A 15,142-nucleotide genomic window follows, 5' to 3' on the forward strand; every position below is an offset into this window, starting at 1 on the left:
CACCCCCCCCCCCCCCCACCCCCCCCCCCCCCCACCCCCCCCCCCCCCCACCCCCCCCCCCCCCCACCCCCCCCCCCCCCCACCCCCCCCCCCCCCCACCCCCCCCCCCCCCCACCCCCCCCCCCCCCCACCCCCCCCCCCCCCCACCCCCCCCCCCCCCCACCCCCCCCCCCCCCCACCCCCCCCCCCCCCCACCCCCCCCCCCCCCCACCCCCCCCCCCCCCCACCCCCCCCCCCCCCCACCCCCCCCCCCCCCCACCCCCCCCCCCCCCCACCCCCCCCCCCCCCCACCCCCCCCCCCCCCCACCCCCCCCCCCCCCCACCCCCCCCCCCCCCCACCCCCCCCCCCCCCCACCCCCCCCCCCCCCCACCCCCCCCCCCCCCCACCCCCCCCCCCCCCCACCCCCCCCCCCCCCCACCCCCCCCCCCCCCCACCCCCCCCCCCCCCCACCCCCCCCCCCCCCCACCCCCCCCCCCCCCCACCCCCCCCCCCCCCCACCCCCCCCCCCCCCCACCCCCCCCCCCCCCCACCCCCCCCCCCCCCCACCCCCCCCCCCCCCCACCCCCCCCCCCCCCCACCCCCCCCCCCCCCCACCCCCCCCCCCCCCCACCCCCCCCCCCCCCCACCCCCCCCCCCCCCCACCCCCCCCCCCCCCCACCCCCCCCCCCCCCCACCCCCCCCCCCCCCCACCCCCCCCCCCCCCCACCCCCCCCCCCCCCCACCCCCCCCCCCCCCCACCCCCCCCCCCCCCCACCCCCCCCCCCCCCCACCCCCCCCCCCCCCCACCCCCCCCCCCCCCCACCCCCCCCCCCCCCCACCCCCCCCCCCCCCCACCCCCCCCCCCCCCCACCCCCCCCCCCCCCCACCCCCCCCCCCCCCCACCCCCCCCCCCCCCCACCCCCCCCCCCCCCCACCCCCCCCCCCCCCCACCCCCCCCCCCCCCCACCCCCCCCCCCCCCCACCCCCCCCCCCCCCCACCCCCCCCCCCCCCCACCCCCCCCCCCCCCCACCCCCCCCCCCCCCCACCCCCCCCCCCCCCCACCCCCCCCCCCCCCCACCCCCCCCCCCCCCCACCCCCCCCCCCCCCCACCCCCCCCCCCCCCCACCCCCCCCCCCCCCCACCCCCCCCCCCCCCCACCCCCCCCCCCCCCCACCCCCCCCCCCCCCCACCCCCCCCCCCCCCCACCCCCCCCCCCCCCCACCCCCCCCCCCCCCCACCCCCCCCCCCCCCCACCCCCCCCCCCCCCCACCCCCCCCCCCCCCCACCCCCCCCCCCCCCCACCCCCCCCCCCCCCCACCCCCCCCCCCCCCCACCCCCCCCCCCCCCCACCCCCCCCCCCCCCCACCCCCCCCCCCCCCCACCCCCCCCCCCCCCCACCCCCCCCCCCCCCCACCCCCCCCCCCCCCCACCCCCCCCCCCCCCCACCCCCCCCCCCCCCCACCCCCCCCCCCCCCCACCCCCCCCCCCCCCCACCCCCCCCCCCCCCCACCCCCCCCCCCCCCCACCCCCCCCCCCCCCCACCCCCCCCCCCCCCCACCCCCCCCCCCCCCCACCCCCCCCCCCCCCCACCCCCCCCCCCCCCCACCCCCCCCCCCCCCCACCCCCCCCCCCCCCCACCCCCCCCCCCCCCCACCCCCCCCCCCCCCCACCCCCCCCCCCCCCCACCCCCCCCCCCCCCCACCCCCCCCCCCCCCCACCCCCCCCCCCCCCCACCCCCCCCCCCCCCCACCCCCCCCCCCCCCCACCCCCCCCCCCCCCCACCCCCCCCCCCCCCCACCCCCCCCCCCCCCCACCCCCCCCCCCCCCCACCCCCCCCCCCCCCCACCCCCCCCCCCCCCCACCCCCCCCCCCCCCCACCCCCCCCCCCCCCCACCCCCCCCCCCCCCCACCCCCCCCCCCCCCCACCCCCCCCCCCCCCCACCCCCCCCCCCCCCCACCCCCCCCCCCCCCCACCCCCCCCCCCCCCCACCCCCCCCCCCCCCCACCCCCCCCCCCCCCCACCCCCCCCCCCCCCCACCCCCCCCCCCCCCCACCCCCCCCCCCCCCCACCCCCCCCCCCCCCCACCCCCCCCCCCCCCCACCCCCCCCCCCCCCCACCCCCCCCCCCCCCCACCCCCCCCCCCCCCCACCCCCCCCCCCCCCCACCCCCCCCCCCCCCCACCCCCCCCCCCCCCCACCCCCCCCCCCCCCCACCCCCCCCCCCCCCCACCCCCCCCCCCCCCCACCCCCCCCCCCCCCCACCCCCCCCCCCCCCCACCCCCCCCCCCCCCCACCCCCCCCCCCCCCCACCCCCCCCCCCCCCCACCCCCCCCCCCCCCCACCCCCCCCCCCCCCCACCCCCCCCCCCCCCCACCCCCCCCCCCCCCCACCCCCCCCCCCCCCCACCCCCCCCCCCCCCCACCCCCCCCCCCCCCCACCCCCCCCCCCCCCCACCCCCCCCCCCCCCCACCCCCCCCCCCCCCCACCCCCCCCCCCCCCCACCCCCCCCCCCCCCCACCCCCCCCCCCCCCCACCCCCCCCCCCCCCCACCCCCCCCCCCCCCCACCCCCCCCCCCCCCCACCCCCCCCCCCCCCCACCCCCCCCCCCCCCCACCCCCCCCCCCCCCCACCCCCCCCCCCCCCCACCCCCCCCCCCCCCCACCCCCCCCCCCCCCCACCCCCCCCCCCCCCCACCCCCCCCCCCCCCCACCCCCCCCCCCCCCCACCCCCCCCCCCCCCCACCCCCCCCCCCCCCCACCCCCCCCCCCCCCCACCCCCCCCCCCCCCCACCCCCCCCCCCCCCCACCCCCCCCCCCCCCCACCCCCCCCCCCCCCCACCCCCCCCCCCCCCCACCCCCCCCCCCCCCCACCCCCCCCCCCCCCCACCCCCCCCCCCCCCCACCCCCCCCCCCCCCCACCCCCCCCCCCCCCCACCCCCCCCCCCCCCCACCCCCCCCCCCCCCCACCCCCCCCCCCCCCCACCCCCCCCCCCCCCCACCCCCCCCCCCCCCCACCCCCCCCCCCCCCCACCCCCCCCCCCCCCCACCCCCCCCCCCCCCCACCCCCCCCCCCCCCCACCCCCCCCCCCCCCCACCCCCCCCCCCCCCCACCCCCCCCCCCCCCCACCCCCCCCCCCCCCCACCCCCCCCCCCCCCCACCCCCCCCCCCCCCCACCCCCCCCCCCCCCCACCCCCCCCCCCCCCCACCCCCCCCCCCCCCCACCCCCCCCCCCCCCCACCCCCCCCCCCCCCCACCCCCCCCCCCCCCCACCCCCCCCCCCCCCCACCCCCCCCCCCCCCCACCCCCCCCCCCCCCCACCCCCCCCCCCCCCCACCCCCCCCCCCCCCCACCCCCCCCCCCCCCCACCCCCCCCCCCCCCCACCCCCCCCCCCCCCCACCCCCCCCCCCCCCCACCCCCCCCCCCCCCCACCCCCCCCCCCCCCCACCCCCCCCCCCCCCCACCCCCCCCCCCCCCCACCCCCCCCCCCCCCCACCCCCCCCCCCCCCCACCCCCCCCCCCCCCCACCCCCCCCCCCCCCCACCCCCCCCCCCCCCCACCCCCCCCCCCCCCCACCCCCCCCCCCCCCCACCCCCCCCCCCCCCCACCCCCCCCCCCCCCCACCCCCCCCCCCCCCCACCCCCCCCCCCCCCCACCCCCCCCCCCCCCCACCCCCCCCCCCCCCCACCCCCCCCCCCCCCCACCCCCCCCCCCCCCCACCCCCCCCCCCCCCCACCCCCCCCCCCCCCCACCCCCCCCCCCCCCCACCCCCCCCCCCCCCCACCCCCCCCCCCCCCCACCCCCCCCCCCCCCCACCCCCCCCCCCCCCCACCCCCCCCCCCCCCCACCCCCCCCCCCCCCCACCCCCCCCCCCCCCCACCCCCCCCCCCCCCCACCCCCCCCCCCCCCCACCCCCCCCCCCCCCCACCCCCCCCCCCCCCCACCCCCCCCCCCCCCCACCCCCCCCCCCCCCCACCCCCCCCCCCCCCCACCCCCCCCCCCCCCCACCCCCCCCCCCCCCCACCCCCCCCCCCCCCCACCCCCCCCCCCCCCCACCCCCCCCCCCCCCCACCCCCCCCCCCCCCCACCCCCCCCCCCCCCCACCCCCCCCCCCCCCCACCCCCCCCCCCCCCCACCCCCCCCCCCCCCCACCCCCCCCCCCCCCCACCCCCCCCCCCCCCCACCCCCCCCCCCCCCCACCCCCCCCCCCCCCCACCCCCCCCCCCCCCCACCCCCCCCCCCCCCCACCCCCCCCCCCCCCCACCCCCCCCCCCCCCCACCCCCCCCCCCCCCCACCCCCCCCCCCCCCCACCCCCCCCCCCCCCCACCCCCCCCCCCCCCCACCCCCCCCCCCCCCCACCCCCCCCCCCCCCCACCCCCCCCCCCCCCCACCCCCCCCCCCCCCCACCCCCCCCCCCCCCCACCCCCCCCCCCCCCCACCCCCCCCCCCCCCCACCCCCCCCCCCCCCCACCCCCCCCCCCCCCCACCCCCCCCCCCCCCCACCCCCCCCCCCCCCCACCCCCCCCCCCCCCCACCCCCCCCCCCCCCCACCCCCCCCCCCCCCCACCCCCCCCCCCCCCCACCCCCCCCCCCCCCCACCCCCCCCCCCCCCCACCCCCCCCCCCCCCCACCCCCCCCCCCCCCCACCCCCCCCCCCCCCCACCCCCCCCCCCCCCCACCCCCCCCCCCCCCCACCCCCCCCCCCCCCCACCCCCCCCCCCCCCCACCCCCCCCCCCCCCCACCCCCCCCCCCCCCCACCCCCCCCCCCCCCCACCCCCCCCCCCCCCCACCCCCCCCCCCCCCCACCCCCCCCCCCCCCCACCCCCCCCCCCCCCCACCCCCCCCCCCCCCCACCCCCCCCCCCCCCCACCCCCCCCCCCCCCCACCCCCCCCCCCCCCCACCCCCCCCCCCCCCCACCCCCCCCCCCCCCCACCCCCCCCCCCCCCCACCCCCCCCCCCCCCCACCCCCCCCCCCCCCCACCCCCCCCCCCCCCCACCCCCCCCCCCCCCCACCCCCCCCCCCCCCCACCCCCCCCCCCCCCCACCCCCCCCCCCCCCCACCCCCCCCCCCCCCCACCCCCCCCCCCCCCCACCCCCCCCCCCCCCCACCCCCCCCCCCCCCCACCCCCCCCCCCCCCCACCCCCCCCCCCCCCCACCCCCCCCCCCCCCCACCCCCCCCCCCCCCCACCCCCCCCCCCCCCCACCCCCCCCCCCCCCCACCCCCCCCCCCCCCCACCCCCCCCCCCCCCCACCCCCCCCCCCCCCCACCCCCCCCCCCCCCCACCCCCCCCCCCCCCCACCCCCCCCCCCCCCCACCCCCCCCCCCCCCCACCCCCCCCCCCCCCCACCCCCCCCCCCCCCCACCCCCCCCCCCCCCCACCCCCCCCCCCCCCCACCCCCCCCCCCCCCCACCCCCCCCCCCCCCCACCCCCCCCCCCCCCCACCCCCCCCCCCCCCCACCCCCCCCCCCCCCCACCCCCCCCCCCCCCCACCCCCCCCCCCCCCCACCCCCCCCCCCCCCCACCCCCCCCCCCCCCCACCCCCCCCCCCCCCCACCCCCCCCCCCCCCCACCCCCCCCCCCCCCCACCCCCCCCCCCCCCCACCCCCCCCCCCCCCCACCCCCCCCCCCCCCCACCCCCCCCCCCCCCCACCCCCCCCCCCCCCCACCCCCCCCCCCCCCCACCCCCCCCCCCCCCCACCCCCCCCCCCCCCCACCCCCCCCCCCCCCCACCCCCCCCCCCCCCCACCCCCCCCCCCCCCCACCCCCCCCCCCCCCCACCCCCCCCCCCCCCCACCCCCCCCCCCCCCCACCCCCCCCCCCCCCCACCCCCCCCCCCCCCCACCCCCCCCCCCCCCCACCCCCCCCCCCCCCCACCCCCCCCCCCCCCCACCCCCCCCCCCCCCCACCCCCCCCCCCCCCCACCCCCCCCCCCCCCCACCCCCCCCCCCCCCCACCCCCCCCCCCCCCCACCCCCCCCCCCCCCCACCCCCCCCCCCCCCCACCCCCCCCCCCCCCCACCCCCCCCCCCCCCCACCCCCCCCCCCCCCCACCCCCCCCCCCCCCCACCCCCCCCCCCCCCCACCCCCCCCCCCCCCCACCCCCCCCCCCCCCCACCCCCCCCCCCCCCCACCCCCCCCCCCCCCCACCCCCCCCCCCCCCCACCCCCCCCCCCCCCCACCCCCCCCCCCCCCCACCCCCCCCCCCCCCCACCCCCCCCCCCCCCCACCCCCCCCCCCCCCCACCCCCCCCCCCCCCCACCCCCCCCCCCCCCCACCCCCCCCCCCCCCCACCCCCCCCCCCCCCCACCCCCCCCCCCCCCCACCCCCCCCCCCCCCCACCCCCCCCCCCCCCCACCCCCCCCCCCCCCCACCCCCCCCCCCCCCCACCCCCCCCCCCCCCCACCCCCCCCCCCCCCCACCCCCCCCCCCCCCCACCCCCCCCCCCCCCCACCCCCCCCCCCCCCCACCCCCCCCCCCCCCCACCCCCCCCCCCCCCCACCCCCCCCCCCCCCCACCCCCCCCCCCCCCCACCCCCCCCCCCCCCCACCCCCCCCCCCCCCCACCCCCCCCCCCCCCCACCCCCCCCCCCCCCCACCCCCCCCCCCCCCCACCCCCCCCCCCCCCCACCCCCCCCCCCCCCCACCCCCCCCCCCCCCCACCCCCCCCCCCCCCCACCCCCCCCCCCCCCCACCCCCCCCCCCCCCCACCCCCCCCCCCCCCCACCCCCCCCCCCCCCCACCCCCCCCCCCCCCCACCCCCCCCCCCCCCCACCCCCCCCCCCCCCCACCCCCCCCCCCCCCCACCCCCCCCCCCCCCCACCCCCCCCCCCCCCCACCCCCCCCCCCCCCCACCCCCCCCCCCCCCCACCCCCCCCCCCCCCCACCCCCCCCCCCCCCCACCCCCCCCCCCCCCCACCCCCCCCCCCCCCCACCCCCCCCCCCCCCCACCCCCCCCCCCCCCCACCCCCCCCCCCCCCCACCCCCCCCCCCCCCCACCCCCCCCCCCCCCCACCCCCCCCCCCCCCCACCCCCCCCCCCCCCCACCCCCCCCCCCCCCCACCCCCCCCCCCCCCCACCCCCCCCCCCCCCCACCCCCCCCCCCCCCCACCCCCCCCCCCCCCCACCCCCCCCCCCCCCCACCCCCCCCCCCCCCCACCCCCCCCCCCCCCCACCCCCCCCCCCCCCCACCCCCCCCCCCCCCCACCCCCCCCCCCCCCCACCCCCCCCCCCCCCCACCCCCCCCCCCCCCCACCCCCCCCCCCCCCCACCCCCCCCCCCCCCCACCCCCCCCCCCCCCCACCCCCCCCCCCCCCCACCCCCCCCCCCCCCCACCCCCCCCCCCCCCCACCCCCCCCCCCCCCCACCCCCCCCCCCCCCCACCCCCCCCCCCCCCCACCCCCCCCCCCCCCCACCCCCCCCCCCCCCCACCCCCCCCCCCCCCCACCCCCCCCCCCCCCCACCCCCCCCCCCCCCCACCCCCCCCCCCCCCCACCCCCCCCCCCCCCCACCCCCCCCCCCCCCCACCCCCCCCCCCCCCCACCCCCCCCCCCCCCCACCCCCCCCCCCCCCCACCCCCCCCCCCCCCCACCCCCCCCCCCCCCCACCCCCCCCCCCCCCCACCCCCCCCCCCCCCCACCCCCCCCCCCCCCCACCCCCCCCCCCCCCCACCCCCCCCCCCCCCCACCCCCCCCCCCCCCCACCCCCCCCCCCCCCCACCCCCCCCCCCCCCCACCCCCCCCCCCCCCCACCCCCCCCCCCCCCCACCCCCCCCCCCCCCCACCCCCCCCCCCCCCCACCCCCCCCCCCCCCCACCCCCCCCCCCCCCCACCCCCCCCCCCCCCCACCCCCCCCCCCCCCCACCCCCCCCCCCCCCCACCCCCCCCCCCCCCCACCCCCCCCCCCCCCCACCCCCCCCCCCCCCCACCCCCCCCCCCCCCCACCCCCCCCCCCCCCCACCCCCCCCCCCCCCCACCCCCCCCCCCCCCCACCCCCCCCCCCCCCCACCCCCCCCCCCCCCCACCCCCCCCCCCCCCCACCCCCCCCCCCCCCCACCCCCCCCCCCCCCCACCCCCCCCCCCCCCCACCCCCCCCCCCCCCCACCCCCCCCCCCCCCCACCCCCCCCCCCCCCCACCCCCCCCCCCCCCCACCCCCCCCCCCCCCCACCCCCCCCCCCCCCCACCCCCCCCCCCCCCCACCCCCCCCCCCCCCCACCCCCCCCCCCCCCCACCCCCCCCCCCCCCCACCCCCCCCCCCCCCCACCCCCCCCCCCCCCCACCCCCCCCCCCCCCCACCCCCCCCCCCCCCCACCCCCCCCCCCCCCCACCCCCCCCCCCCCCCACCCCCCCCCCCCCCCACCCCCCCCCCCCCCCACCCCCCCCCCCCCCCACCCCCCCCCCCCCCCACCCCCCCCCCCCCCCACCCCCCCCCCCCCCCACCCCCCCCCCCCCCCACCCCCCCCCCCCCCCACCCCCCCCCCCCCCCACCCCCCCCCCCCCCCACCCCCCCCCCCCCCCACCCCCCCCCCCCCCCACCCCCCCCCCCCCCCACCCCCCCCCCCCCCCACCCCCCCCCCCCCCCACCCCCCCCCCCCCCCACCCCCCCCCCCCCCCACCCCCCCCCCCCCCCACCCCCCCCCCCCCCCACCCCCCCCCCCCCCCACCCCCCCCCCCCCCCACCCCCCCCCCCCCCCACCCCCCCCCCCCCCCACCCCCCCCCCCCCCCACCCCCCCCCCCCCCCACCCCCCCCCCCCCCCACCCCCCCCCCCCCCCACCCCCCCCCCCCCCCACCCCCCCCCCCCCCCACCCCCCCCCCCCCCCACCCCCCCCCCCCCCCACCCCCCCCCCCCCCCACCCCCCCCCCCCCCCACCCCCCCCCCCCCCCACCCCCCCCCCCCCCCACCCCCCCCCCCCCCCACCCCCCCCCCCCCCCACCCCCCCCCCCCCCCACCCCCCCCCCCCCCCACCCCCCCCCCCCCCCACCCCCCCCCCCCCCCACCCCCCCCCCCCCCCACCCCCCCCCCCCCCCACCCCCCCCCCCCCCCACCCCCCCCCCCCCCCACCCCCCCCCCCCCCCACCCCCCCCCCCCCCCACCCCCCCCCCCCCCCACCCCCCCCCCCCCCCACCCCCCCCCCCCCCCACCCCCCCCCCCCCCCACCCCCCCCCCCCCCCACCCCCCCCCCCCCCCACCCCCCCCCCCCCCCACCCCCCCCCCCCCCCACCCCCCCCCCCCCCCACCCCCCCCCCCCCCCACCCCCCCCCCCCCCCACCCCCCCCCCCCCCCACCCCCCCCCCCCCCCACCCCCCCCCCCCCCCACCCCCCCCCCCCCCCACCCCCCCCCCCCCCCACCCCCCCCCCCCCCCACCCCCCCCCCCCCCCACCCCCCCCCCCCCCCACCCCCCCCCCCCCCCACCCCCCCCCCCCCCCACCCCCCCCCCCCCCCACCCCCCCCCCCCCCCACCCCCCCCCCCCCCCACCCCCCCCCCCCCCCACCCCCCCCCCCCCCCACCCCCCCCCCCCCCCACCCCCCCCCCCCCCCACCCCCCCCCCCCCCCACCCCCCCCCCCCCCCACCCCCCCCCCCCCCCACCCCCCCCCCCCCCCACCCCCCCCCCCCCCCACCCCCCCCCCCCCCCACCCCCCCCCCCCCCCACCCCCCCCCCCCCCCACCCCCCCCCCCCCCCACCCCCCCCCCCCCCCACCCCCCCCCCCCCCCACCCCCCCCCCCCCCCACCCCCCCCCCCCCCCACCCCCCCCCCCCCCCACCCCCCCCCCCCCCCACCCCCCCCCCCCCCCACCCCCCCCCCCCCCCACCCCCCCCCCCCCCCACCCCCCCCCCCCCCCACCCCCCCCCCCCCCCACCCCCCCCCCCCCCCACCCCCCCCCCCCCCCACCCCCCCCCCCCCCCACCCCCCCCCCCCCCCACCCCCCCCCCCCCCCACCCCCCCCCCCCCCCACCCCCCCCCCCCCCCACCCCCCCCCCCCCCCACCCCCCCCCCCCCCCACCCCCCCCCCCCCCCACCCCCCCCCCCCCCCACCCCCCCCCCCCCCCACCCCCCCCCCCCCCCACCCCCCCCCCCCCCCACCCCCCCCCCCCCCCACCCCCCCCCCCCCCCACCCCCCCCCCCCCCCACCCCCCCCCCCCCCCACCCCCCCCCCCCCCCACCCCCCCCCCCCCCCACCCCCCCCCCCCCCCACCCCCCCCCCCCCCCACCCCCCCCCCCCCCCACCCCCCCCCCCCCCCACCCCCCCCCCCCCCCACCCCCCCCCCCCCCCACCCCCCCCCCCCCCCACCCCCCCCCCCCCCCACCCCCCCCCCCCCCCACCCCCCCCCCCCCCCACCCCCCCCCCCCCCCACCCCCCCCCCCCCCCACCCCCCCCCCCCCCCACCCCCCCCCCCCCCCACCCCCCCCCCCCCCCACCCCCCCCCCCCCCCACCCCCCCCCCCCCCCACCCCCCCCCCCCCCCACCCCCCCCCCCCCCCACCCCCCCCCCCCCCCACCCCCCCCCCCCCCCACCCCCCCCCCCCCCCACCCCCCCCCCCCCCCACCCCCCCCCCCCCCCACCCCCCCCCCCCCCCACCCCCCCCCCCCCCCACCCCCCCCCCCCCCCACCCCCCCCCCCCCCCACCCCCCCCCCCCCCCACCCCCCCCCCCCCCCACCCCCCCCCCCCCCCACCCCCCCCCCCCCCCACCCCCCCCCCCCCCCACCCCCCCCCCCCCCCACCCCCCCCCCCCCCCACCCCCCCCCCCCCCCACCCCCCCCCCCCCCCACCCCCCCCCCCCCCCACCCCCCCCCCCCCCCACCCCCCCCCCCCCCCACCCCCCCCCCCCCCCACCCCCCCCCCCCCCCACCCCCCCCCCCCCCCACCCCCCCCCCCCCCCACCCCCCCCCCCCCCCACCCCCCCCCCCCCCCACCCCCCCCCCCCCCCACCCCCCCCCCCCCCCACCCCCCCCCCCCCCCACCCCCCCCCCCCCCCACCCCCCCCCCCCCCCACCCCCCCCCCCCCCCACCCCCCCCCCCCCCCACCCCCCCCCCCCCCCACCCCCCCCCCCCCCCACCCCCCCCCCCCCCCACCCCCCCCCCCCCCCACCCCCCCCCCCCCCCACCCCCCCCCCCCCCCACCCCCCCCCCCCCCCACCCCCCCCCCCCCCCACCCCCCCCCCCCCCCACCCCCCCCCCCCCCCACCCCCCCCCCCCCCCACCCCCCCCCCCCCCCACCCCCCCCCCCCCCCACCCCCCCCCCCCCCCACCCCCCCCCCCCCCCACCCCCCCCCCCCCCCACCCCCCCCCCCCCCCACCCCCCCCCCCCCCCACCCCCCCCCCCCCCCACCCCCCCCCCCCCCCACCCCCCCCCCCCCCCACCCCCCCCCCCCCCCACCCCCCCCCCCCCCCACCCCCCCCCCCCCCCACCCCCCCCCCCCCCCACCCCCCCCCCCCCCCACCCCCCCCCCCCCCCACCCCCCCCCCCCCCCACCCCCCCCCCCCCCCACCCCCCCCCCCCCCCCCCCCCCCCCCCCCCCACCCCCCCCCCCCCCCACCCCCTGCCCCCCCCACCCCCCCCCCCCCACAACCCCCCCCCCCCCCCCCGACCTCCCCCCCCCCACCCCCCCCGCCCCCCACCCCCCCCCCCCCCCCCCCCCCCCCCCCCCCACCCCCCCCCCCCCCCCCCCCCCCCCCCCCCCCCCCCCCCCCCCCCAACCCCCCCCCCCCCCCCACCCCCCCCCCCCCCTATCCCCCCCCCCCCCCCCCCCTCCCCCCCTCTCCCCCCCCCCCCCCCCCCCTCCCCCCCTTGCCCCCCCCCCCCCCCCCCCCCCCCCCCCCCCCCCTCTCCCCCCCCCCGCCCCCCCCCCCCCCCCCCCCCCCACCCCCACCCCCCCCCAACCCACCCCACCCCCGGCCCCCCCCCCCCCCACCCCCCCCCCCACTACAATTCCCAGCAGCCCCTACCAGCATGGCCAATTGGCCATGCTGACAGAGGCTGATGGGAATTGTAGTTCCTGAACATCTGGAGAGCCGCAGGTTCCCTACCCCTGGCACAGGCTAATCTGAATTCCCCAGATAAGCCTCCACAGCTCAGGCGGCAGAGCTGGGAATCAAACCCGGTTCCTCCAAATTAGATACACAAGCTCTTAACCTCCTACGCCACTGCTGAAGAAGATAATGATATTCCTGCTCAAATAATTTGTTTTTAAGTTGAAGATAAATCTCATTGGCAGTAAGTATGAGCAAGGAGTCCCAGGAAAGGCCCAGTGAGGCTTTTGTTTATACACCAGGGTAAAGTATTCCTTTGTGTGTTCCATCTTTTAAAACTGAGGTGTTCCATCTTTTAAAACAGGTATCAATGGTATCTACTTCTAGCCAGAGGACTGCTTTATGAATATTGTTTTATGTTGCTCAATGTCTCTTGAATAACCATTTTTGGCAGCATTTACATTGTTAAAGCAGATAAATACATTTTGATTTAAAATATGGACAGCTCTGTTTCTAACAGCAAATATCCACTCTTCCTGGAGTTCTTCCGCTTCTGAAGAAGATACAGTAGAAAAATGTTAACAACTCCTCTCTGTTATTTGTTTCCAGTTCTTCCTAGTAAGGGCCAATAAATGTACCACAATGTGATGTTTAAAAAATGTAACCCTTATTAAGAACATAAGAAGAACATTATTCTGAAGCAGTAACTTTAGCTTTGGAGGTAGCTTCTGGTACAGCTGAACAAATCTATTCAAATAATGGCTCCAGAGGTGCAATAAAAAGTCTGACTTCCCGCTTTTGCCAATGTATTATATATGAATATAATATGTGCAATAGAAGCAATTTGCAGCAGCTGTTGGGGAAGCTTATAAGCAATTGGAAGTCCAGTGAGGGACATGCCGATAAACAGTTTCAAATGAACTCTGAGTGAAGTCCATCAAGAGCGGCACAGAATTACAGGAAGCCCAAGTCACGTGGCAGAACAGTCGATCACACCGGGGGCTAACCATAATGTTAGCTGTTAATGTAAAGAACACGAAGAGCAAGCAAGGTGAACAAGGAATCTTCAAAAGCCATTAAAACTAGCACCAGAAGTACTCTACATTCAAAAAAATCCATATTTGTCACTGTGTGTGTGTGTGGGGAGGGGGTGGAATGAGGGGAACAAAGAGAGATTGGGGGAAAGTGGCTAGACTGAGAAGAAACAACATTAAGAGGGTTGGAATTTGTGCAAAAGACTGGAGTTCATCCTCTGCCCATATGGAGGTTGCTAATAGGTTTCATGCTCTTACATTAACCCACAGAGACTGAATAATTCATGGCTCGTCACATAAAAGGAGGCAGACTCCACTTCTTCTGGGTTAATGACTTAAAAAAAAAAACCCTAATGGAGCAGGTATTTACATAGAAACTACCTGCACTTAGGTCCATGATGAGCAGTATGAGAAATTCAGAAGGACATTGGAAACAAGGGAAAACTTCTTACTCATCAAAGAAGTAAACAAAGCAGGTAAGAGACAAATTCTTTCAAGCTTCTGAAATCTTGAAAGGTTGCAAATGGCTAGCAATGTGAAATATAACTTCCCCATTAACTGCTGACCATTAACGGAGTGCAAACATATGTTTGTGTGTGTGTGTATTTCAATCAAAACTTCCAAGACATTTGGACAAGCGTAATGAAACATCTTTTCCGTGAGCCAGACTATGCACAGTTTGGGGCTCCCATTGGGAAGAAGAGTGAGATATAAACAAAATAAAATAAATTGACTGATCAGGAACGACAAATGTTAGTGGGGATGCTTTCTACCAGTACTGCGTTACTTTCAACTGGCTATACCAGGGGTCTGCAACCTGCGGCTCTCCAGATGTTCATGGACTACAAATCCCATCAGCCCCTGATTGTAGTCCATGAACATCTGGAGAGCTGCAGGTTGCAGACCCCTGGGCTACACATTTGGGAGTGCATCCCCTTCTGCGAGACTGATATAATTCATCAGTTGTGGGTTACTTCGGTTTGCAGTATGCATTTTTTTTATTTCTGTTTTTCAACTAGGCAAGTTAACAATTATCTTTCAGAGGACCTTGCAATCTAGTCACCATGAAAATCAAATTGGAATCCTTACTGAGACCCAAGTACAATAATTCTAAAACAGATTTCATACGTTATCTTACAAAAGAGCAAAACTGATAGTCCAGATACAAATGGGAACCGTGCCTTGCTTTTATTAATGTAATCAGTGCTTTTGTTGTATCATGAAGGATCCAAACAAAAAGTTCAAATGAGCAATGCTTATCACAAATCGGAAAAAAATGCACTATTGATACTGAGATAGTAACCCATACGGCATTAACTTATAATTAGCCAGTTCAAAACAGCTGAGATTGTATCGTCTAATCTGCACATTTGTTGTCCACATAATTATGTGCCTTACTTTAAATGTTTTGAATTTATGTTTCTAGCTGCACAGAATGCTTCTTAAGAAGGAACTGAAGAGGGTGAAGACTGCAAGCCCTCTGGAAGAAATACTGGGAAACATCAGATTTTTAAAAGTCCTAAATGAAGGGGGGGCCTTCGGAAAATGGATTTTGAAGAACAAACAGGGAGTAAACCAAGTCCCACAGAAACATTGGTAGGGTCCAAAAAGCGCAATACTGGAAGACCTATTTTTTACGCCATCTCCTGATGAAAAAAAACAAACCAGAATTGTGCTCCACCCACAGAAACATCCTTTGAAGTTCCATTGAGTTTGATGGAAAATTTTAGTGCATGCTTAAATCTCTCCTGCTGAAATACATGGGACTTAAGAATGCTTGGTCACTTCACAGTTTGAAGAACCGCAGAAGCCTGTAGCAGCATAATAAAATTAAAAGCCAAAAAGCAACTGAAGAACAGTCACAAAAAAGATGGGGACCAACAAAATTCCTTAAAAAGATAAAATATGAATTAATAGTAATATGATGGAACACCAAACAAAAAAAAACAGTGAACTAATGAAAGCAAAAGGAAATATGACTGTGTGAGCTGTGATTAATGAAGATCGTATAGTTATAAATGCGGTCAGCCTTTAAAGTGCCAATGGACTTTGGGTTTATTTTGATGGAATAAGGAAAGACTTCGGCATCAAATGCAACCAGGTCAAACATCTGTTGTGCTCCTGATGCATCATCATCAACAACAAAGTAATT

Source organism: Sphaerodactylus townsendi, linkage group LG14 (genome assembly GCF_021028975.2).
Source record: "Sphaerodactylus townsendi isolate TG3544 linkage group LG14, MPM_Stown_v2.3, whole genome shotgun sequence".
In the NCBI taxonomy this organism is placed as follows: Eukaryota; Metazoa; Chordata; class Lepidosauria; order Squamata; family Sphaerodactylidae; genus Sphaerodactylus; species Sphaerodactylus townsendi.